Source organism: Corvus moneduloides, chromosome W (assembly GCF_009650955.1).
Source record: "Corvus moneduloides isolate bCorMon1 chromosome W, bCorMon1.pri, whole genome shotgun sequence".
Taxonomy (NCBI): domain Eukaryota; kingdom Metazoa; phylum Chordata; class Aves; order Passeriformes; family Corvidae; genus Corvus; species Corvus moneduloides.
In genome coordinates this window covers 16074476-16100185 of record NC_045510.1, presented here as the reverse complement: position 1 = coordinate 16100185, position 25710 = coordinate 16074476, and the positions used below count along the sequence as shown (strand labels likewise).

The 25710-nt window shown below is 46.0% G+C and overlaps 2 long non-coding RNA genes across 2 annotated transcripts in view; both read right to left on the bottom strand.

Moving 5' to 3' along the window:
- LOC116437354 overlaps positions 1-25710 on the bottom strand; it is a 400531-nt gene that overhangs the window by 22719 nt on the left and 352102 nt on the right. The gene's annotated exons all lie outside the window — the stretch shown is intronic.
- On the bottom strand, positions 10130-25686 carry LOC116437356. The gene is made up of 3 exons (XR_004237264.1): positions 25672-25686; positions 25635-25637; positions 10130-10271 (listed from the first exon to the last, which is right to left on the bottom strand). It is a non-coding gene; the product is annotated as an uncharacterized LOC116437356 (long non-coding RNA).

Sequence of the window (25710 nt, the reverse complement as noted above, 5' to 3'; positions counted from 1 at the left end):
CTTGGAATGGCAGATGCAACCCCCCTTCCCTTCGAGTTATTATAATTTTGAAATCAAGGGCTTTTAGGCAAAGATGTGGGAAATAGGAATAACAGTTATTTACAATTATATATATAACCAGTCAAACAAACAACAATAACTATGGCAGTAACAGCAAACAATCACAAACCCAGTCCCAGCCTTCTCGGCTGTTGGGCCCTTTTTTCCCCTCGGGTGCAGTTCCGCTCACAGCCAGCAGGGGCGCTAGCGGCTCCCGGTGAGCAGGGCAGGTGCGATGGTTCCCCCGTGGCTGCAGGGGGCACTCCGAGGCGAGCTCGGGGAGCCCCCGGCACTGGTGCCCTGGGATCCCGGGAGGGATGGAACAAAGGTTTCACAAACCCTGGACAGCTGGCCCCGGTGTCTGGCTGGAGCTTCGGGAACAGCAGGCTGGAACGGCAGGCTGGAGCAGCAGGCTGGAGCAGCAGGCTGGAGCGGCAGGGATGAGCACAAATCCTGGGTGGCAGACGCGATGTATCCAAGCGGGGAACCCCCCCGGAGGTCTAGGCAGGCAGGGCAAGCACGGCTACAACGCAGCGAAGGCTCGAATCAGCAGCGGCGCAGGGCGGCCACAGCCCGGCCTCCAGCGGGGTAGGGAAGGTGGGCCGGGGGTCCTGGGATCTTTCTCCGCAGAAAGAAAAACGGCCGAAAAAGAACCAGCAGCTTCTCCCTCCGAGAACGCCGAGAGCGAACTGACCCCACACCCAGGTGAAACAAAGGAGTAGCCAGGCCCACCCCACCTCCAGTGGGCAGCTCTTTTGTCTTTCCTTAAGTACAGAGCGATTTGTTGTCTTAGTAACAGTATGGGGGAAAATTCCTTTAACAGAAAAAAACTAGAACTCTTAAAACCCCAACAGCCTCTTAAACTTTTTGGGCTTGCAGGGGTATTGGGTGTCCTAAAAGAGGGCCCAGATGGTGAAGCAAACAGTTATTTACCTGAGCTATGAAATAAGTGCTGGACAAAGAACCTTGGGACAAGAGCGCAAAGAAGCAATATGCCAGATCCCGAAACCCCAGACAGCAAAGGGGCTGAGAACTTTTCTAGGTATGACAGGTTGATGCAGGCTGTGAATTAATGATCATGGGTTACTTGCTAAACCTTTATATGCATTGATTACGGAGGAAAGTAAAAGCCTGCAGTGGACAAAGGAAGCAACACGAGCTTTCGACCAACTAAAGAAAGCCCGTATGTCAGCTCCAGCCCTGAGACTTCCAGACGTGAGTAAACCATTCTTTCTGTTTTCTCACGAAAAACAAGGGATTGCCTTGGGAATACTGGCACAAGACTTGGGCCCTTATCGGCGGGGGGTAGCCTACCTTTCCAAATAGCTGGATACAGCAGCCAAGGGATGGCCAGGGTGCCTCAGAGCCATTGCAGCAGTGGCAATAAACATCCAAGAGGCACGCAAGTTTACCCTGGGCCAGAAAATGACTGTGCTAGTGTATCACACAGTATCTGCAGTCCTGGAGGCGAAAGGGGGCCATTGGCTCTCCCCTCAGAGGTTCCTGAAGTACCAGGCCATACTGGTAGAACAAGATGATGTTGAAATTGTGGTAACTAATATTGTGAACCCAGCTTCATTCCTCAGTGGGAATATGGGAGAACAGGTGATCTATGACTGCCTGGAGACCATCGAGGCCACTTACTCCAGTCGCCCAGATCTAAAGGACACTCCTCTCGAGGGCGCTGAGACCTGGTTTACTGATGGAAGCAGTTATGTTATCAGTGGAAAGAGACATGCTGGGTATGCAGTTACCACCTGCCGGGAGGTGATAGAGTCTGGACCATTGCCAACGAACACCTCTGCACAAAAGGCTGAAATAATTGCTCTAACCCGAGCTTTAGAATTGGCAAAAGGAAAGGAAATTAACATTTACACAGACTCAAGGTATGCATTTGGGGTGGTTCATGCACATGGAGCCATTTGGAAGGAGAGAGGACTGTTGAACTCACAAGGGAAGTGTATCAAGCATGCACCAGAAATACTGAAGTTGCTGGATGAAGTTCAGTTACCTGAGAAGGTAGCTATCATGCACATTAAAGCCCACCAAAAAGTGAGTTCTGAATTGGAAGAGGGAAATATGCTGGTGGTCAGAGAGGCAAAAGACGGAGCCAAAGGTGAAATACCCAATGAAAAGGTAGAGGCGACATTAATACCGGATGGAAAGATTTGCCTTGAAGGTAGGCCAGAATACAACAAGAAAGATAAGAAACTTATTAAGAAAGAAAATGCAAGTTATAATCAGGAAGAATGGGCTGTAACTAAAGATAACAAGCTTATAGTACTTTCTTATTTGTTGTGGTCACTGGTGCAGAAAGAACATGAGAAAACACATTGGGGAATGGATGCTTTGTACAATTATTTGAAAGATAGAATTATGTCTAGGAGATTGCAAGGCGCAGTGATACAGGTAACTCATCAGTGTGGTCTCTGCCTCCGAACTAATCCTAAGAATATTCCAAAGCCTAAGGTTGGACAAATTGGGAAAGGCTGTGGACCTGGGCAACAATGGCAAATTGATTTTACAGAGTTACCCATGAAAAGGGGGTATTGATACTTATTAGTGTTAACAGACACCTTTTCAGGATGGCCAGAAGCCTTCCCTACTAGAACAGCTAAAGCACGAGAGGTGACCAAAGCACCGTTGCAAGAAATAATACCACTTTTTGGAGTTCCAGCCACTATGTCCTCAGACAGGGGACCACACTTTATTTCGAAAATTGTGCAACAAATCAGTCACCACCTGGGGATAGATTGGGAGTTACATACCCCATATAACCCTCGGTCTAGTGGCCAGGTAGAAAAGATGAACCATTTGATCAAACAACAAATTATAAGATTGGGGCAAGAAGCAAATTTGCCTTGGCCCCAGGCCCTCCCATTAGCATTAGTGTGAATTCGAACAAAACCCAGAACAAAGGAAAAATTAAGCCCATTTGAAATTCTGTATGGGAGGCCATATGCGGTTCAAGAGGGAACCTCACCCATTCAGGTGGGGGAAGAGACCCTACACAGATATATGGTGGCCCTGAATAAACAATTCAGAGAAATTGAAAAATATGTGGCTGGGGCCCAAAGCAGGGAATTAGATGGGCCAGTACATGATGTACAACCTGGAGATTATGTGTATGTTAAGTCTTTTACAGAAAAAACTCTGGAACCGCAGTGGGAAGGACCGTTCCAGGTGCTCCTCGCCACCTTCACTGTGATCAAAATCAAAGAGCAGAAGGCCTGGATTCATCAGTCCTGGATAAAGAAGGCCCCTGAGGGAATTTGGGAGGTAACACCAGGCGACGGAGAACTGAAGCTGAAGCTGACCTGAAAAAGCGATTGATGAACTCAGTTATGATAGACATAATGTGGAAAGTTGGGACTTTAGTAATCATTCTTACAATTGTAACAGAAGTTGAAGCAGTACCACACCAGTCTAATGTGACTGAAATATACCGATGCCAGGGGAAGGCATATGATCCTCACTCTCTGAAGGTTCTGAACAAAATGCTCAGAGTCACGAATGCAAGCCTGTGGGAAGGAAGAGATGTTTGGGGATGTGAATATGCATTTGTGCAAGATGGGTTTCATGAGGCTTACCATCCACCCATGAAACTTATACGATTTAGCCCTGAATGCTGTGACAAATGCTTGAGCAAGTGTCCGGAGTTTACACTCAAAATAGAGGGGTGTGCAATAAAAGCATATGACATTGATTTTAATATCACCCAAGTATGTACTGAGCCTTATAAAGATCAAGTTAAGGTGACCCCACCAGTATCAAAGAAAGTGAAAACAACGATTCGGAGAAAAGGAAAACAGTCAATGGCCCCCAAAATTAACAAAATTGGACCATATGCAATCAAAAAGACAGGGGTTCAAAGACTGTTGACTATTACCTCATCCCACAGCTGTATGGAGGAGGAGAGATATCCAGCAGGCAGGAATTGTGCAGCAAGATTGATTTTTAAAATTATTTTACAAACTCTTTTATAGACTTTTTCTTCATAGTCTAATCGGACAAAGGATCAGCCACCCCCTGGGTGGATTGGCTAGAAATCCTAAACATCCATTGTCAAAATATTTTTCTACTGTACTATAAACAAGGCTCGGCAAGGTCGCAGGTGTTCATGGTTTATAAACTCTGTGAATATCTTCTGTGAGAGAGAAAAGTATCCCACGGACTTAGAAAGTAGCAAGAAAAAATATTGCTAACAGCATTTTTGTATCCACAGTTGACTAGCCCAGAATAGTCTTTGAAATGAGTAGAAATGGGGATGCAGGTAAATGTATCCACCATCCGGCCAGAATGCACCCCATTTCTCAAAAACCCTTTTATGAATTGGAACACTTGGCTTCAAAACCGTATGTCCCATAATTTTAAAACAAAGAGAGATCTTATCGGATTATTAGGAACAGGATTAGAGGTTTTAAACACAATGGACTCAGAAGTGCTAATGAACAAATTGACCGCAGTAGAGAGTGATTTAATTAAATTGCAGCAACCGTTGCAATCCTCCTTGCTGGCCCTAGGTGATAACCATTGGAAGCTGTCCAAAATATTACCAGATTGGGAGAATACAGAAGAACAAGACCATGAATTAATGGTTAATGCCCTAGGTACAGCTAGTAAAAATGTTTGGCTCTTGGATGTACTCAAGCACAATTGTGGATGCAGTCAGTGGATGCCGCAGTCATTAGAGAAGGTAGGGAAGGAACATTCCCTGCTGAAATTTGCAAAATTGTTTGGGATAACACCTCTGAAATAGAAAGAGAACTTCAATCTTGGTGGATTTTAGTTAATTTCACCTATGACCCCGTAACGAGTGTGGTAACAGCCTTTGTTCTGACTATACATAATGCCTCCATCAGCCTGATACATCCAATAGCCACTTTAGGACTAAATAATGAGGGAACCGTACTATACCCCTCTGAACATAGAATGTGGGCATGAGAAATTAAAGGGCAGTGGCAAACCATTAACGTAGAGCCCTGTTCTATGAGGGAACAGTTAAGGTACATATGTGAAGGGATTTTAGAAGAAGATAAAGATATTTGTTTGGACACAGACCAGAGCATTTGTCACTTTGAGGTGCATTCAATTAACCAAACAACTTGTCTGGTGTATACCGGAGAAGGTTGCGTTTGCCTCAGTGCTGGGGAGGATGAAAGTTTGGTAAGGTATGTAGGCTTGGCAGAAAGGTCTGTGAATGTAGAAGCTGGGGATGAGGTAGAAATGAAAGCAAGTTTTGATATAGAATAAAAGATGTTTTGCTGAAACAGTGATCACTGAGTAACTGAGAAGGCAAAGGTTGGAGATGAGTTGGAAGGAAATTTTTAGGAGCAGGACAAAGGTATGTGATTACAAACAAAGACATGTTTTCCACCAAGTAAATAAGTCTCAAGAAGAACGTAAATAAATAGAAAACATGTCTTTACCAAAAAGAGAGATATGGCAGGCAAACAAGAAATGTTGATGTAGCAAGAAGAAGAAAAGTCTAAGAATTTTCCACTGTAAGCTTAAATTGTAACTTACTTACTCTTGTGATTGGATAATAATGACTATAATATGGTGATGGGAGTAGTTATGATAGGCTATAGGCAAATGTAAAGGTATTGTGTATGGTGCTCATTGGTTGTTGTGTTAAGATACTCTGCAAAGAAAAGTATATAATGCTTTGTAACTTGAACAGAAAGTGGCTTCAGGTATGCCTACAGCTGGAGCTGGCAGCTGTAGGGCTGGCTCTGGATACCCACTCCCTGAAATGCTGTAACTTCGCCTATGCAAGAAACAGCTTTCAAGAGAGCCGCCTGAAGTCCAGACATCCTTCGGGAAACTTTCTCCTATACCTCAGGACGGCATGTCCCACCATAATGATAGACAATCTAATTGTGAATGAGACCCAGTTTAATTTATGTATTTGCAATTTTACGAAAATTGAAGGATGTGATTTTTCTTATCAGGCACCTGTAATATCACACCAGTACATAAAGGCGAGCCTGATTACTGTGCAGGAAGTCTTGCCTGTGCCTATAGGAATGAATCTGACCCTAGTGGCTGAACTGCTAAAGCATCATGAGCTGAGACAAATTTTAGAAGTCAAAGACGCAGGAAAGAAAACTTTGATCACGGTGCATCATGATGTGGATAAAATATTGCTGCTAGCAAGAATTTTTCTTGCTTCTTTCCAGTCCCGTGAGATACTTTTCTCTCTCACGGAAGATATTAGCAGAGTTCTATAAACTATGAACACCTGCGACCTTGCAGAGCTTTGTTTATGGTACAGTAGAAAAACATTTTGACAATGGATGTTTTAGGATTTTAGCCAATCACCCCAAGGGGTGGCTGATCCTTTGACCAATTAGACTATGAAGAAAAAAGTCTATAAAAGAGTTTGTAAAATAATTAAATAAATCAATCTTGCTGCACAATTCCTGCCTGTTGGATCTCTCTTCTCCTCCCTACCACTGTGGGATGTCGTAATATCATGACAGAGACTATCAAAACGGTTTTTAAACTATTTGAAGGACATCTGTCTCATCATTGGTGGGATGTGCTTTTTGGATGGTCACCAACAGCAACTGGTATACTCAATGCCTTGATTCATCCTATTATTGCATTACTCATTTTAATAAGTGTAAGTTTGATTTTATCTGTCGTGATGCTTGTTTGGAATTGGAAGATGTTGCGGAGAATAGTGGCCCTGACATCACTATCCAAAGGGTATGGTTTAGTCTTGAATAAGGAAAAGGCTGACTGTGCAGCTTGGATAAATGAACAGGAATCTGTGTACTGAGTAAAAGAATTTACTCACGGTGAAAGAGGAGTGGGGAATGAAACAGATTTTAAAGGAAACATTAAGATTCTAAGATTTTAGTTAAAGATAAGTTTTGCTAGAATTAGTTAGAGGAAGTAGGTCCACCTGAGACTAATTAAGAGTTAATAAGAGTTAAGTTAGAAACAAGCTTTTAAGTTGCTTTTAAGTTAATTGTCTTTTTATATTTGCTTAGCTGTGTTTATAATGAGAACCAGAAAACATTGATAGATAGACCCAAAGAAATTTAAAACAATTGCTAATTTTTCCCATCTGGATGCTATTCAGAAGTCATAAGGAAGAAACTGGATGTTCCCCAAGAGGCCATTTGTATTGTCAAAACCCAGAAAGGTGGAAAGTTCAAGTGAGGAAGAGCATTATTCCTTCATCTTCAAGACCACTCCTCAATTAATAATGACCGCCAACCCAATTTAGAAACTATACTACACATGCTTAATGACATTAAAGCTAATTTCCATAGGAAGCGGAGAATAGGAGGGGTCATTGTTATAAATATGTATTTGTATTTTGGATATTCATAATTTTTGTGGATAGACTCTGTAACCATCCATACTTCGACACTGCATATTAGGAAGCTATTCCATGCAGCTGTCTGGCGCCAATAAACATGCACTTTCTAACTTTAAACTGTTAAAAAGTTTTTGTCCGTCTCAGTTGGCTATCAATACTAGATCGATATTCATATTTTGGTAAATCAGGACAACTACCACAAGAAGCTCATCTAGAGTCAACACTGCTCCGGTCTCTCACGCACAGAACTCCAGATGGTATAGGGATGATAATATGACTGATTCTCTTGAAGGGACCTCAGGAGCATATTCACCAGAGGGGAGCAACGTGTACCATGACCAGGAATAGAGGGGCCCTGCCTCTAGCCTGGTGGAGGAAAGGCGTTACAGTGGGGATACTGTAACACGCGTACCAAACAAGGAGTCCCATGGAAAAGAAATATATATGGACAGATTCTTGGTAGATGTTTCAGAGATGTTTATTTCTCCAGCAGCATGGCCGGGGCTCTGCCAAGGAACTCTCACAGTCACAGGATCGAGGGTCCTTGCCCGCGCAGGGAAACACAAAAAAACCAATGGGGAACGAGGCTGACCAGGGGCTCGGGAAACCCCGTCTCTCTCCCCGGGCCCCTCTCCCAGGGCTACATGGTAGGGGGGAGGGACCCCGACAGAAAGGGACAATCGGGTCTTTTGGACTGTGTGGATCCGATGGCCTGGCACATCTGACCCACAAAAATACACGGCTTTGGTTGACACTGGCGCTCAATGTACTCTGATGCTATGTCATGGGTTAGCAAAGCATAGTCCCGGAAGTGATGTTCTTGCAAAGGAGTGCTTACAGCTCCTCTATGACCTGACAGAACCTATCAGCTGGCCAGTTTGAATATGGACAATTTTTTAAGCGACTTAAAATTTTGACCGCCTCTGTGATCCACACTTAAGAATAGACAAACCCCAGGACAGAGCTCTCTCTTGTTTCTGGTGCTGGGACAGGTAGCTGCGGGCCCCATACAGGGGCCGGCGGGCCCGGCCCAGGCCCTGCTCGGGCCAGGCCAGGCCAGGACAAAGCCATCCTGGAGCCGATGGGCCCTGTTCCACCTGTGCCCCCCCCCCCCCCCCCCCCCCCAGCCCTGCTATGCACAGACGGAGCAGCCCAGCTCCCCTCTCCAGTGCGGCCAAGATTCAGCTGAAGCTGCCCTGCTGTCCAGCAAAGATCATGTGACCAACAGCAATAAGCGAAATTCCAGCTGCAAAGCCCAGGTGAGATTAACCCTTTTTATTGCTGTGAAGAGCTGAAAACCTGAGGGAAGAGAAAGAGGAGATGCTTAAAGCTGAAATTCTGTTGTAAAGCTATGATGTGTCAGAGTACCCGTTGTAATTCCATGAAGATATGGGGGGTGTAGCATTCAACTTGTACTTGTGAGCAAAAGCACCTGCGCTGAGATAAGCAGATGCTGAAGCAGCTGCAATTTGATGAGAAGTTTGGACAGGGAGAGATGGAAGCGATGAGGACTTTTGCTCCAAATGGAAAAGGAGAAGACCTAAGTTCCTAGAGATGCTCCCAGAGATAGTCCTAGAGATGCTCCCAGGGAAGGAGGAGGGCCTCTATTCTTAGAGATGAAATACTCCCAGAGATGGGTGAACTTTTGTTTCTGAACGGCTCAACCTTAAAATTGTACCCCAGTAATTCAAGAGTGGACCCTCGAAAGCAGTTGTGGGAAAAGCTGCAAGTTGGGGGAAGGGACTCTCACATGCGAGCAGAGAACCAACCCGGGCGGCTGTCTTGTTGTGATAATTTCTCCATAGAATGGGCAAGAGAGACTCCTCTTCCTAAATGAACTGAACAAGGTTATTATGGAAGTGGTAAACAGACTGAACATCTCAAGAGTTGTGTTTTTACATTGTCACTGGGAGAAGGGAGAAAGGTGGGGGGAGGAGAAGACTTCTGAAGGTGTGGTATGATTTTTTTTTTTCTTTTTCCCTCTTTTAGGTCTGTTAATAAACTGCTTTATATTCTTTCAAGTTTGGTGCCTGCTTTGCATTTCTCCTAATTCTTATCTCACAGAAGGTAAATAGTAATGAGTATTTTGGACCAAACCACTACATGCCATCAAGGCATGTGGGAGCAGAAGCCATTTCTATTTCTGGGGTGACAGGAAGATCCCAGCAGCTGACTGTACTGGAAGCTGAAGTGAGTTTAACTGGGAACGAGTGGCAGAAACACCCCATTGTCACTGGCCCAGAGGCCCCATGCATCTTCGGCATAGACTATCTCAGAAATGGATATTTCAAGGACCCAAAAGGACATCGTTGGGCTTTTGGGATAGCTGCTGTAGAGACAGAAGACATCAGACTGTTGCAGTGGGGATCCTGCAACATGCATATATCAAACCAGGAGTCCCGTGGAAAGGAAATATATATGGACAGACAGATTCTTGCTAGATGTTTCAGAGATGTTTATTTCTCCAGCCGCATGGCCGGAGCTCTGCCGAGGAACTGTTCCAGTCACGGGACCAAGGGTCCTTCTGCCCGCGCAGGGAACACAAACCAACCAATGGGAACGAGGCTGAGCAGGGGCAGGGAAACCCCGTGCCTCCCCTCAGGGCCCCTCTCCCAGGGCTACATGGCAGGGGAGGGACCCCAACAATCAGACAACTGAGTACCTTGCCTGGTCTCTCAGACGACCCCTCTGCTGTGGGACTGCTGAGAGCTGAAGAACAAGAAGTACCAATCACCACAGCAACAGTGAACCATCAGCAATACCACACTGACAGAGACTCTGTGGTTCTCATCCATGAGATGATTTGTGAACTGGAGGGCCAAGGGGTGGTCAGAAGGCCCGTTCACCTTTCAACAGCCCTATATGGCCAGTGCATAAGTCCAGTGGAGAATGGAGACTGACGGTGGATTGCTGGATCCTGAATGAGGTCATGCCACCAAGTGCTGCCGTACCAGACATGTTGGAACTTCAGTAAGAGCTGGAGTCCAAGGCAGCAAAGTGGTACACAACTATTGGCATGCCAATGCCTTCTTCTGCATTCCTTTGGCAGCAGAATGCAGGCCCCAGTTTGCTTTCACCTGGAAGGGCGTACGGTACACCTGGAACCGGCTGCCCCAGGGGTGGAAGCACAGTCCCACCATTTGCCACGGACTGATCCAGAAGGCACTGGAAAAGGATGAGGCCCCAGAACATCTGCAGTACATCAATTACATCATTGTGTGGGGGGACATGGCAACAGAAGTATTTGAGAAAGGAGAGAAGATCATCCAGACTCTCCTGGGAGCCAATTTCGCCATCAAGAAGAACAAAATCAAGGGACCTGCCCAAGAGATCCAGTTCCTGGGAGTAAAGTGGCAAGATGGATGACGTCAGATTCCCACCGAGATCATCAATAAGATCACTGCGATGTCTCCACCAACCAAGAAGAAGGAAACACAAGCTGTCCTAGGTGCCATAGGCTTTTGGAGAATGCACATTCCCGAGTACAGCCAGATCGTGAGCCCTCTCTACCTGGTTACCCGCAAGAAGAACAATTTCCACTGGGGCCCTGAACAGCAGCAAGCCTTCGCCTGGATCAAGCAGGAAATCGCTCATGTGGTAGCCCTTGGCCCAGTCAGGACAGGACCTGAGGTGAAGAACGTGCTCTACTCTGCAGCCGGGAACAATGGTCTGTCCTGGAGCCTTTGGCAGAAGGTGCCTGGTGAGACTTGGGGTCGACCACTGGGATTCTGGAGCCGAAGCTACAGAGGGTCTGAAGCCAACTACACTCCCACAGAGAAGGAAATCTTGGCATCTTATGAAGGAGTCCAAGCTGCATCAGAAGTAATTGGCACGGAAGTGCAGCTGCTTCTGGCACCCCGACCACCAGTGCTGTGGTGGGTGTTCAAGGGAAATGTTCCTTCCAGACATCATGCCACTGACACCACATGCAGCAAATGGATCGCCCTCATCACGCAGCACACCCGTATTGGAAACCCGAATCACCCTGGGATTCTGGAAATTATAACAAACTGGCCTGAAGGTGAGACTTTTGGATTTTCTTCTGAAGAAGAGGAAGAGCAAGTGACCCGTGCCAAGGAAGCCTCACCATATAACGAGCTACTGGAGACTGAAAGACAATATGCCCTCTTCACTGATGGTTCCTGCCGAATTGTAGGTGCTAACCGGAAGTGGAAAGCTACAGTATGGAGCCCCACATGACGAGTTGCACAAGCTACCAAGTGTAAGAGACGGTCCGAAGATCCCTCATCTGCCTCACGATCATCCCTCACCTGCCTCGCGATCATCGCCAAGGTCAGAGACTGAACACAGGAGTCCTGGCCTGGCTGAGGTGGGATGTCTGCCAAGTGTTGCCTGCAGGTGTGCCCACTGGGAACTGGTACGCATTCCTGAGGAAAATTAGCGCAGGTCACCGTGGATGGCGCCATTCTTGCTGCCCAGGCAGGAAGGACTGTGCTGAAGCAGAAAGGAATGACCTGTCCTGTACACCTGTCCTGTACCGGTTTCCCAAAGACGGGCCTCATAAAAATGGCTGTAGATTTCCCCACCTCTTGGCCAGTTGCCCCTCACTTCTGAAAAGGACTATAAAAGGACTTTCTAAAATAACCAAGATGAGATCTCCCCATGGAAAGAAGACAAATCTATTGGCAGAAAACCACAAGGACTTCATCCCATCCGTTGGTAGCTATTACTTCCCCTTTTCTTCCTCTCTACTCTTTTATTTTGTTTTCTTTATCTCTCTCACTTTCTCTCCTCTATCGCATTACCGTGTTGTGGGCACTTAATAAAGGTGCACTGTTGGGGAGGATGAAAGTTTGGTAAGAAAGTTTCACAGATATGTAGGCTCGGCAGAAAGATCTCTGTATGTAGAAACTGAGGATGAGATAGAAATGAAAGCAAGTTTTGATATAGAGTAAAAGATGTTTTGTTGAAACACTGACCACTGAATAACTGAGAAGGCAAAGGTTGGACATGAATTGGAAGGAGATTTTTATGAATAGGACAAAGGTATGTGACTACAAACAAAGACATGTTTTTCACCAAGTAAATAAGTCTCAAGAAGAGCATAAGTAAATAGAAAACATGTCTTTACCAAAAAGAGAGATATCGCAGGCAAACAAGAAATGTTGATGTAGCAAGAAGAAAAGAGGTCTGAGAATTTTCCATTGTAAGCTTAAATTGTAACTTACTTACTCTTGCGATTGGATAATAATGACTATAATATGGTGATGGTAGTAGTTATGATAGGCTATAGGCAAATGTAAAGGTATTGTGTATGGTGCTTATTGGTTGTTATGTGTTAAGATACTCTGCAAAGAAAAGTATATAATGTTTTGTAACGTGAACAGCAAGTGGCTTCAGGTATGCCTACAAGCTGGAGCTGACAGCTGTAGGGCTGGCTCTGGATACCCACTCCCTGAAATGCTGAAACTTCGCCTATGCAATAAACAGCTTTCAAGAGAGCCGCCTGAAGTCCAGACATCCTTCATGAAACTTTCTCCTATAGTGCACTGTTCTGATTAAAACTGAAATCCCTTGTGTCCTTTTGCACTCTGAGATCTATAAATGAACCATCATGACCCTTGTTTCTATTAGCAGATCGTGATGTTAAACTGGCGTCACAGACAGGATCTGACAGACAGAAGGGGTTGCAAGATTGTGTGTAGTCTGTAATAGGGGAAGGACGTTTCGCTCCAGCCGCACCTAGCCCGACACCCCAAAAAGGGTGAGCGGTGTCTAGAACGCAAGGGGGGTGACTCGAATTTCCCGCAAACTGCACACACCTAGGTGAAAAGCACCCCATACTCATCCGAGGGCTCTGTCTCCAGATTTTTCACAAAAGATCTCTTAGTGTAAAAGGGGGAACCGTTTTGGTGTGTGTGTGTGAATTTGGACTGCTTGGTGTAGTGAAGAGACAACCATAAGTAACTTATGGAGTACCTCCCAGGCAGATTTTGGTCTCTTCACCCACCCAGGGAAGCGAAGGGAGACACAGTGAAGCTGTGTGTGTCGCAGTGTGTAATTAACTTTTACCTCCCTGTGGTGGTTTTGATCCCTTCATAAAATGACTGAAAACCCTAGTGCAAAAGATAAAACTGCGTTTTATGCTCTGCTAGCAAAACACAATGCCCGGCCCTCTCCAGGAGGGGAAGAATGGGCTCAAAATAACTGGTTTAATTTGGATAATGTGGCTGATAGAGTATGTTCTTTACAACATGAGACAAAATTTAAATTTGGCCAAAATAAAGCCATAATCTGCTCTGTTTTAGGAGCATGCCTTACAGCAGCCATAGATCACCTCTTTAAGCAATGTAGTGAAGAGAAAGCAATCATAGATTCCCCCCTTCAAAACCCAGTGGAAATTTTGCAGAAACAATTAGATGAAGAAAGGAATGAAAATCATTTGCTGTGGGCTGCTTTAAAAGAGGAATATTTTAAGAATTTAAAGAATGTTGACTCACCAAAAGAGACAGAGGAAAAGGAAACTCCTCACATTAACCAAATATACCCCCAGAAAAAACTAGTGCTAGTGAAAAATTGTGGGGAAAACTGCTGCCCTCGTATGAGACCTCTAATTAAAACAGAATATAATTATAGCAATGATGAAGATTTTGAACCACATATCACCACTAAACAAATACCATACACTGCTACTGAATCGGCTAAGTTAAAAAAAGAGTACGGGCGGCTCCCTCATGAATCTGAGATGGAATATATCTTCCGAGTGTCTCTCACTGGAGGAGACCAAATTCTATTAACTGAACAGGACGCCAGTGGATCTTGGGGACATGGAGTTTTCTTGACAACAGGAGACAAACATAACACATGGTCCCTGACTCAGTGGGGGACTCAATCCTTTAGAAAGGGGAGACCCTTTAGCTATAGTTGGTACCCCCGAACAACTTCTAGAAAGCATCCACAAAGCCACCTGTCTGCAAATGATCCATGAAAGGAAATTAACTCCTGGATATGAATCCCCTATGCAATTACCTGTGAAACCTGAATTGATGACCCCTTTAATCCGAGGTCTTCCAGAATCACTCAAACCTACAGCAATTGTCCTTCAAAAAACCATAGCAGCTGTAGGTCCTGTAGAAAGGCTGAATAGATTCCTTGGAAACCCGAGCGACCGAACTGGATCTACCGATCCTGGGTTTACTCCATATTCAACCCCCTCTCAGCCGCCAGGTTCACAATCGAATTCACCTGCCGGTGATCGCAAAGTTTGGACATGGAGTGAGGTTGCAGAAGATCTGATTAATTGCAGTAGAAAATATGGACCTATAAAAACCCCAGAGGAAAAATCAGAAAAAACAAAAGTGTCAGGTACATTAGGGCTCCTCATAGCGAAAAACCAGAGAATGTAAAACAGATCCCTAACCGTCAGCATTGGTGGTTATCAGGTATCAAAAAGGGGGTCCCCAGACATGTAATGGATGGCTTACTCCTTGATCAATTGAGTAAGGTATTGTCTAACTGGCACTGCCGAAAACCCATTCTACCGAATCCATCTGTTCAACCCAGTGCACCCCTCCTCCCTCAGAATCTGGGCAGTGAGCCAAAGCAACCTCTCCCTCAAAGTCCGGGCAATTTGCCAAAACAGCTTCTGCCTCAAAACTAGGGAAACTAGTTTCTCCGTTTCTTATAGGTGGGCCAAGAAATGGAGCATGGGTATACCTGAGAACGATCACTAAAAATAAAACAGGAGATATAATGATCACGGCTATTACAGGCCCTAAATGGGCACCTGGAACTTTTCTGATTGACACTGGGGCACAAATTTCTGCGCTGACAAAGAAAGATGCCCAGAGGTGTGGAATTGTTCCAACAAAGAACCGATATTGTGTTTTAAATGCCTTGGGAACAACAGAATCTATGAATGCGGCCTTAGACCAGTTCATTTTGCCTGGAGAAGAAAACCAACTTTCTATTAATATGGTGATTGGAGATAACCAACTTTCTATTAATATGGTGATTGGAGATATCCCAACCAACTTATTAGGGATGAATGCCCTTGCTGGGAGGCAGTGGGAGGACTCAGAGGGTCTTCTGTGGTCTTTTAGCATGCCACATTTTAACATCAGACTGCTTCAAGCCACACCCTCCCTACCATTCAGCAAAGTAACTAATGTGAAACAATACCCCCTCCCCCTGGGTGCCAAAGAGGGTATCAAACCAGTGATACAGGAGCTGCGAGAACAAGGAGTAATAATTAATACTCATTCTCCTTTCGATTCTCCGGTGTGGCCAGTGCGAAAGCCTAATGGGAAGTGGAGGCTGACAATAGATTTTTGCAGGCTAAATACTAACACAGACTGTCTTACAGCAGCAGTCCCAAATCTAGCAGAATTAATAACATTGATTCAAGAAAAGGCTCATTCAATCATGGCTACTATAGATGTCAAAGACATGGTTTTTATGATACCTTTACAGCCAGAAGATATGGACTGTTTTGCTTTCACATGGGAAGGACAGCAATACACTTTCACTAGGCTTCCCCAAGGGTACAAACATTCCCCCACCCTGGCTCATCACGCTTTAGCCCAAGAGTTAGAAAGAATACCCAAAGCTGACAATGTAGCTGTTTATCAATACATTGATGACATCCTTGTGAGAGGAGATGAAATAGAAGAAGTGAGAGATACCCAACAGAAAATAATCTCCCCCTTAGAAAGCCTTGATTTGCAAATTCCCTCAGAAAAAATCCAAAAACTTTCACATGAAGTGAAATTTTTGGGAATTTGGTGGAAAGGAGGTATGACATGTATCCCACCTGATACCCTAACCTCTTTAGATCAGATTAAAATGCCTGAATCCAAAAAAGATCTTTAACATGCTTTAGGATTATTAGTGTTCTGGAAAAAACACATCCCAGATTTTTCCATAATTGCCAGTCCTCTTTATAACTTGTTGGGAAAAGGTATAAAATGGGAATGGACTGCTTGTGTAGGAGATTAGGGACAGGCGTTCGGAAGATATCGCGTTGTGCGGGACAGGTAAAACCCCTCCCCTCTACAGGTAATACCTGACCAGAAGGAAGTGACGCAGTAAACCCAGGTTATTTAACCCGGTGTAACCCATGAATAAACGCCATTTGCCGTCCACCACATTGGTGCCTGTGAGCTGATGGCCCGAACGACCTGAGGTGGTCATCTTACCGTTCCTGAACCAGGTCGCTACGCCTCCGAGAGGCAACAAGTGGTGCCGAAAGCCCGGGATCCGGAATCGGAATCGGGATCGGGAATTCGCCTGGACGGGTGAACGGTGGCCGGCACGGCTGGACCAGCCCGGTGGGGGGGACGCTCCCGGACCAGGGAGGAGGATGGAAGCTCTCGCGAAGGTCGTATCTCAGATTCATAAGCAATGGGGCATTGATTGCAAGCCAAAAGATTTTACCCTCGCTGTAGCGAGGCTTTTGGAAATTGGGGTCATAGACTGACCGGTGGATATACTCCACCCAGAAGTATGGGACAAATGTTCCAAGGCTCTGGTCGACGAAACAATGTCCTCGGGTTTGGGGAAATACCTTAAATTATGGGGAAAAGTCGTGCAGCCTTTGCGTAAGGCCCTGCAAGAGCAGGAGACCTGGAAAGCCGCACGGAACTGTTTGTTAGCCACACCTTGGCTGGGAGTTGGGGCGGCCATGCAAACTACAGATGAAAGCAGCCCTGCCGAGCGCACAGGCTTGCAGGAGCAGGGACCCTCTCCACGGCCCCCCAGCCCAACCCTACCTACAGAGGGAAAGGAGCGGGCGCAGTCATTCTGGGGCGGGCTGGTGGAGGAGGCACGGGGGGCTGCTGTTAAAGCGGAGTCCGAAACGGCTTGGGCAAGACCCCCACCCTATGCCCCGCAGAATGGCGCCGACCCCGGAGGGGATGGGGGGGGCACACACATGCGGCCGGCAGAAGCGGGGGAGGTGCGCAGGGAGGCACACATGCGGCCAGCGTGAGCGGGGGTGGTGCGCCAGGTCACACAGACGCGGCCAGCGGGATCAAAGAAGGGCCGCCAGATAACGCAGATGCGCGTGAATGGAAAAGGGGGGGGAATCCCGGAGGGGGAACCAGGGCCAACCAGAGCGCTCGCCCAGAAACATGCCCTTATATAGCAAGAGCCTCCCTTAGCAGGAGGCGGGGCGAGCCCAGGGGGAAGGAACGGCCCAATCCTAAGAGAAAGGGGCGGGGTAGGAGCCCGGTGAAAAAGCTCCAGAGCCCGGAAGTATCCAGTCAGTCGACTTCCGGCTCCGAGTCGGACTATAGCTGGAGCGAGTGGCCTGACGAATGGTCCGTAACCGACTCCGACTCCGACCAAGATTATTTAAGAATAGATAAAAGCTATAACCACCGCGCTCCTACTCGGGCCAAGGGGAAATTTGAAAAAGAACGTACTCCGCTTACAGACTGGAGAAAGATAAAAACAGCCTGTGCTGAATGGGCCCCTTCAGCCACGCTAGCTTTCCCGGTCTGGGTAGGAGGGCAAGGCGGAAACCAGAGGACTTACTCACCGATAAATCCTAAAGATATACAAGCAATTGTTAAAGCAATTGCAGACAGAGGGATTAATTCAGCTATGGTTTCCACCCTCATCGACAGCCTTTTTGGAGGGGATGACATGCTCCCATTTGACATTAAACAAACCTGCAGGTTAATTTTTGATGGGGCAGGGATGATTGTTTTCAAACAAGAGTGGGAAGACAATTGCGCAAAGCAACTAGCCCTAGTAACTGGGGCAGACCATCCGCTACACGGCTCCAGCCTACAGCGGCTAATGGGCACGGACCCAACCATGATCACACCCCAGGCGCAGGCCGAGGGCCTACGGGCCCACGAAGTCATGGCAACTACTCATGCCGCTAGAGAAGCTATTCGCTCTGCTTCCAGAGTTATTGCTAGACCATCGCCATGGTCCACAATAAAGCAGAACGAAAGCGAAAGTTTCACACAGTTTGTGGACCGCCTCCAAGCAGCAGTCGATTCCTCTGCTCTGCCCCCAGAAGCAAAGGGCCCTGTGGTGGCAGAATGCTTGCGTCAACAATGCAATTCTGCCACTAAGGACATATTACGGTCATTACCAGCCGGGTCCAGTATTGCAGATATGATTAAGCATGTTGCAAAAGAAGAACATCTGGCCCCAATCCAGGCAGCCGTCCGCACTGCAATAACCAGTGTAATGGCATGCTTTAAGTGTGGCCAGGCAGGCCACGTTGTAATGAATTGTCCCCAATTAGAGCCTCCGTCAACAGCAGTTCCCCCACGCCAGACCCGACCTAGAGGGCCATGCTGGGCATGTGGGAAAAAGGGACATTTTGCCAGAGAATGCAGATCCAAGCTCCAGGGAAACGGGAGGGGGAGGGGGCATCCGGGCCACACACAGCTCCCTCCCACTCGGGACATGAAGCGGCCCAGCTATGCCAATCCTCGATGGGCCATGGAGCTCCCGCACCCACTGCCCCCTCGGGAAATGACCAATTCCACAGCTCAACCGATGGCTCAGTTAAACCTGTCTGCGCTCCAGGCACAGCAGGAACAAACTCCTGGGAGCGAGATCCCTGGGTGGCTTTGGCCATGAAAGTGGGCAGCCACCTGCCGATCGTGTGGGGAGTTTGCTGTCTCCATAACAACCCAGGTGACTGCTATTTGTCTCCCCTTTTTGATTGATACGGGATCAGATGTTACCGTCGTCCCAGAAACATATTGGCCTATACATTGGGAACTGGAGGAGGCCCCCATGGTGGGCGGAGTTGGGGGACTATCTCGGGCCCAAAAAAGCACCCAACTGATAGTGATAACGCTCCGCACTGAAAGAGGACCGGAGAAAACTATCACCCTTTTCCCATATGTTATGCCAAAATGTCCACCCTTGTTGGGGAGGGATGCCCTTGCCCTACTGAAAGTCAGGGTGACAAATTTCTGATTTTTGTGTCCAAGTTTTAATTGTTCCTAGAGTCCTGTATCACCAAGAAGAAGAAATGTACCACCTTTTTGAAGAACCTAGCCGGCTCCACAAGAGAGAAGTAATAACAGGCATAACCATCGCAATGCTGCTCGACCTTGGAGCCACCGGCGCGGCCACAGGTATTTCAGCCCTCGTGACCCAACACCAGGGACTTTCTCAGCTGCAGATGACTATTGATGAGGACTTAAAAAGGATTGAAAAATCCATGTCCTTTCTAGAGAAATCTGTTTCCTCGCTCTCAGAAGTCATCCTGCAGAACAGGCGAGGACTGGACCTCTTGCTCATGCAACAAGGACGCCTGTGTGCCGCCTTGAAAGAGGAATGCTGCTTTTATGCAGACCACACTGGAGTTGCACGGGACTCAATGACTGAACTAAGAGAAAGACTAGCCCAGAGAAAAAGAGAAAGAGAAGCCCAACAAGGATGGTTCGAGTCATGGTTTAACCAGTCTCCATGGCTGACCACCCTTGTTTCCACTCTAATAGGCCCCCTCACTATGTTACTCCTAACGTTGATTTTCGGGCCTTGCATACTAAACAAATTAGTGTCATTTGTTAAAAGCCGGTTAGAAAAGGTTAACATTCTATTTGTTGACCGACAACAATTGCTCTAGAGCGCATTTATTTTATAAATGTTATATCACTTTTTATAACTTATGTCGGTTTTTACTAGTTCTTGAAATTTTATACCATTTATACTTTGCATGTTTTTTAATCAGTCATGGGGGGGGGGAAATGTGGATAATTCAGGATAGAGGGGGGGAAATGTAGGAGATTAGGGACAGGCGTTCGGAAGATATTGCGTTGTGCGGGACAGGTAGAACCCCTCCCCTCTACAGGTAATATGTGACCAGAAGGAAGTAACGTGGTAAACCCAGGTTATTTAACCCTATGTAACCCATGAATAAACGCCATTTGCCATCCACCACATTGGTGCCTGTGAGCTGATGGCCCGAACGACCTTGAGGTGGTCGTCGTACCGTTCCTGAACCAGGTCGCTACGCCTCCGAGAGGCAACATGCTTGTCAAGAAGAATCATTGCAATTGTTGGTTTTTGAAGCAACAGCTCACCAAGCCCTGGGGCCTATTCACCCTACAGATCCTTTCCAGGTGGAATCGGGAGTTGCCTCCTCATGGTTGTCAGTACCACTAGTGCTAAAAACCCCTCTGAATAAATATGCATGGGTAGCTGTTGGGGAAGATGAAACAGGAAAGCCTTATAAATATGATTGCCTGACAAAAGATTTTGGGAATATGACAACTACAGGCGACATCGAAATGAAAGCCACTTTTGAAATACCAAATCTTAGTTACTGAACAACTGGAAAACAATGGTATGGCCGACTGAAGGTAATCCCCTCTTGATTGAACAATACCCTCTGCTTGCAGGCAGGTCCAAGGGTCAGAGCAGACCCTACTAGCTCAGCAGAAGGGGTCCAAAGAGTAGTTTTTAGAAGTTAAGATGTAACACTCTATGGCAATATAAGAACTCTTATAGGCTGTATGTAAATGCTATAGGATTTGTATCTTGTATTAGATTGGTTAGTGACAATTAGAATATTCAGTACAGAAGATGATTTATTGTATTGTAACCAGGACTTCAGACACTCTCACTCTCTCTCTTACACACTCTTACACTCTCTCTTTCTTACTCTTACTCTTACTCTCTCTCTCTCTCCTTACTTACTCGCTTACTCTCTTGCTCTCTTGGGCCTGCTCAGAGCTGCCAGCTGCAGCTCTAAGCAGTGCCCCTATACCCACGCCCTTTGCAATAAACCGCATGTTCCAAGATCTGACTATAGAGATCTCTCGTCACCGTCACCGACCGTCTACGCCCGGTCTAGACTGAACCCCAAAGCTCTTACAGGTAGCCTCTGATGCCCTAGGGAGAGAGCATCGGATACATACACGCTGCATAATTCCATCATTTTAATTCTCTGCCTCTTGGTGGCAGACTCTGTCTTGTTTACTTTTCACAGAAAAACTCCGAGGGACATGAAGACCACATAAACCATGATAAAACTAGTGATATTTTTCTGCATCCTACCACAACACCAGGGCCAAAACCCAGCTGAGTGGCCATGGTCTGAATCTACCATTAGGTACACTGGTGCTCTAGGATCCTACCCCAGAGATTGTCGCCCGAACCTAGCGACTGTAGTACTGCACAACTCTGAGGGATACCGTCCAAGTGAATGGGGATGGGACTGGAAGGATTGGGCTAGAATCCTAAATGGAACAATTGGTGAAAAAATTAAGGAAGGATGCAGAAAAGTAGAAGGAGCTCTTTATGAGAAAGCTTCCACCATTGCAATCGCTGGAAATTTTCTAAAACCAGATGGGAAAAGTGATTTGAACCCCAACATTATGGCCAAACTCTGCCCTACAACAGAGTGGATATGTGACAAACAAACCCCCTTCGTCCTGTGTTGTCGTCAGAAGAATGTCAGGACAAAAATAATGTTTTCCCTCCCTTTATGGTAACGCGAATTGCTGAATTTTTTACCGAACCTATACACAGTTATAGCACTGAACCTCACGGCCATGTTTTATTTTGTGAAATTCAAAATCAAGATTGTTGGCTAAATTTAACTGCTGTACAATTTTCCCATAAAGTCATGTGTGGTAAAAACAATACAAAATACTGGGGGAAACTGGAAGTCAGTGTTGTAATACCTACCACCCAACCACCGGTTATGCTAAGCCCAAGAATTTTTGAAATTGGACCATATATAATCAGGAAAACAGACCAACAACAAATATTGTTCAATCCGGCATGGTCCCTTAAACATGTCAAATTGCTGATGCAAAACAATGTCTCAGAAGTTCAGCCAGCTTGTTCACCTTTTCTGCAAACTTCCTTTCAGGGGTGGACAACCTGGCTGCGGAAGCGAAACCCTTCTAAGAAACGAACGCAAAGAGATATAACTGGTGTTGTGGGAACAGGATTGGGAATTTTAAATAGTATTGATTCAGAAGTACTAATGAATAAATTGGCTGCCACAATTAGAGATCTGACTAAATTACAACAACCACTGCAGTCCTCCTTATTAGCCTTGGGAACCCATCAGTGGTTATTATCAAACATATTACCAAATTGGGAAAAGGTAAATGTGAATGACCACAAATTGATAATTGACGCACTCGGTGCTACACAAAACATTTCTTTGGCTCTCAGCTGCATCCAGGCTCAATTGTGGATGCAGTCAGTTGCTGCCTCAATTATAAGAGAAGGCAAAGAAGGCACTTTTCCTACTGAAATTTGGAAAATAATCTAGGACAGTGCCACTGATTTTGAAAGAGAATTCCAATCCTGGTGGAACTTAGTGAATTTTGTCTACAATCCCATCACAAACACAGCCACAGCCTTTGTACTAACCATATGTAATGCTTCAGTGCATTTGATATTCCCTTTGGGGGGGGGGGGGGGGGGGGGGGGGGGCGTATCCCAGGTGCAGGGGAATCAGCCGGAGACACAACACAAACAATTTGAGCATCATGCTCCAGTTTTATTGTTTACCTTCACCAAGTTATACTTTGCAAAGTTCATGCCCCTTTCCCATGAGAAAGCCTCTAAGCAGCGGGGGAGCTGACCAGTGTATACCTTTTCCCAAGGCTGTTCAGGGCTGCCAGCTAGCAGGTGCCTTGCAAGCCTGTTTTCAGCCTGAGGCCCCATCAGGGGTACTTCTGCAACAACCCTGGGGTGCCCAAGCTCTCCTGGAGCATCATATGCCCCCGTTCCACAAGGAATTCCTCCACAATTCCCTGTCATTGCATTAGGGCTGAACCATGATGGAGCTATTCTCTATCCTTTCAAGCATAGAGAATGGGCCCATCAAATTGGTGAGAAGTGGCAAACTGTTAATTTGGAAACTTGTATTGTCCGAGAACAACAAGGGTTCATCTGTGAAAGTAATGCAATTAGAGCTCAAGATATTTGGACACAGAACAAAATATCTGTCATTTTGAAATTCATCCTAACAAGATTCCTGAAACAGTGCTTGTGTATATAGGCAATGGATGTGCATGCTTAAGAACTGCTTGTGATAAGGTATTTATAGAAAATTTAGTAGTAGATACTAAAAATCATTCAAATTTTTGTGTTTGTAACTTTACTAAAATCACAGGATGTGATTTCTTTTATTTAGCCCCAGTTACTTCTTATCACCTTTTACAGACCAATTACACACTGATCCACCAATTATTGCCTACCCCCATTGGGATGAACCTTACTTTGGTAAAGCAATTGTTGCTTCACCAAGATTTAATTGAAATTTTGGAAAAGATCAAGAAAAATGGACAGAAAACCTTGGTAACCGTTCATCACAATGTGAAAGAAATACATCGTCTTCTAGAAAGAGTAAAGAAAGATGCTGAACATGGGTGGTGGGATACTCTTTTTGGGTGGTCACCTACTGCTACAGGTGTCCTGAACAAATTGTGTCATCCCATCATTGTTCTCTTGATTTTAGTTTTGATTGGTTTTGTTTTATCAGCAATCTTATACATCATGATTTGGAGAATGATGAAACAGTTAACACGATTGACATCTATAATAGATGTCCACAATTTGGTCATTATCCCATCCACTGTAGACACCCCTAAGGTTATTGACACAAGACGAACTACACAAATATTAAAATAAGATGTGATTAGAAATTAGATGTGTATTTTGATTAAAATTACTTATTCCTTCTTTTTCCTCTTTTCTCCTTTTCTTTTCTTTTCTTTTCTTTTCTTTTCTTTTCTTTTCTTTTCTTTTCTTTTCTTTTCTTTTCTTTTCTTTTCTTTTCTTTTCTTTTCTTTTCTTTTCTTTTCTTTTCTTTTCTTTTCTCTGGTTTCCGGGACATGCTACCAACATTGACGAGTCCTGAAGACTTCGCAACAACACTACAAAATCGTGCTGATAGAGCTCTCTTGACGGCAATCGTGAGTCACGGGGTGGTGTAAGAGACGGTCCGAAGATCCCTCATCTGCCTCACGATCATTGCCAAGGACAGAGACTGAACACAGCAGTCCTGGCCTGGCTGAGGTGGGATTGTCTGCCAAGTGTTGCCTACGGGTGTGCCCACTGGGAACTGGTACACATTCCTGAGGAAAATTAGTGCAGGTCACGGTGGATGGCTCCGTTCTTGCTGCACAGGCGGGAAGGACTGCACTGAAGCAGAAAGGAATGACCTGTCCTGTACACCTGTCCTGTATCCGTTTCCCAAGGACAGGCCTCATAAAATTGGCTGTAGATTTCCCCACCTCTTGGCCAGTTGCCCCTCACTTCTGAAAAGGACTATAAAGGGACTTTCTAAAATAACCAAGATGAGATCTCCCCATGGAAAGAGGACTAATCTATTGGCAGAAAACCACGAGGACTTCATCCCATCCATTGGTAGCTATTACTCCCCCTTTTCTTCCTCTCTACTCTTTTACTTTGTTTTCTTTATCTCTCTCTCTCTTTCTCTCCTCTATCGCATTACCGTGTTGTGGGTGCTTAATAAAGGTGCACTGTTCTGATTAAAACTGAAATCCCTTGTGTCCCTTTGCACTCTGAGATCTATAAACAAACCTTCACGACCCTCGCTTGTATTAGCGGATCGTGACACCAAGGGACAAGGTGGATCGAGTCAGGTTGCAGAGCTTAAAGCCGTCCAGCTGGCTTTGGATATTGCTGAACGAGAGAAGTGGCCAAGGCTCTATCTCTACACCGACTCGTGGATGGTAGCTAATGCTCTGTGGGGATGGCTGGCTCGCTGGAGAAAGGCCAACTGGCAGTGCAGAGGGAAACCCATCTGGGCCACTGAGATTTGGCAGGACATCGCCGCCCGAGTAGAGAAGCTGACCGTGAAGGTTCGACACGTGGATGCACACATACCCAAGAGTTGGGCTAATGAAGAACATCGCAACAACGAGCAGGTGGACCAAGCTGCCAAGGTGAAACTATCTCAGGTGGATCTGGACTGGCAGCACAGGGGAGAATTATTCCTAGCTTGTTGGGCCCATGATGCCTCTGGTCATCAGGGGAGAGATGCAACATACTGATGGGCCCGTGACCAAGGGGTGGACCTTACTATGGACAGCATCTCACAAATCACCCACAGTTGTGAGACCTGTGCTGCAATCAAACAGGCCAAGCAGGTGAAGCATCTGTGGTACGGTGGACGATGGTCAAAGTACAGGTATGGGGAAGCCTGGCAAGTTGACTACATCACCCTTCCCCAAACACGCCAAGGCAAGCGCTATGTGTTGACCATGGTGGAAGCAACCACAGGATGGCTGGAGTCCTACCCTGTGCCTCACAGTACTGCCCGTAACACCATCTTGGGCCTGGAAAAGAAAGTCCTGTGAAGATACAGCACCCCTGAGAGGATCGAGTCAGACAACAGGACTCAT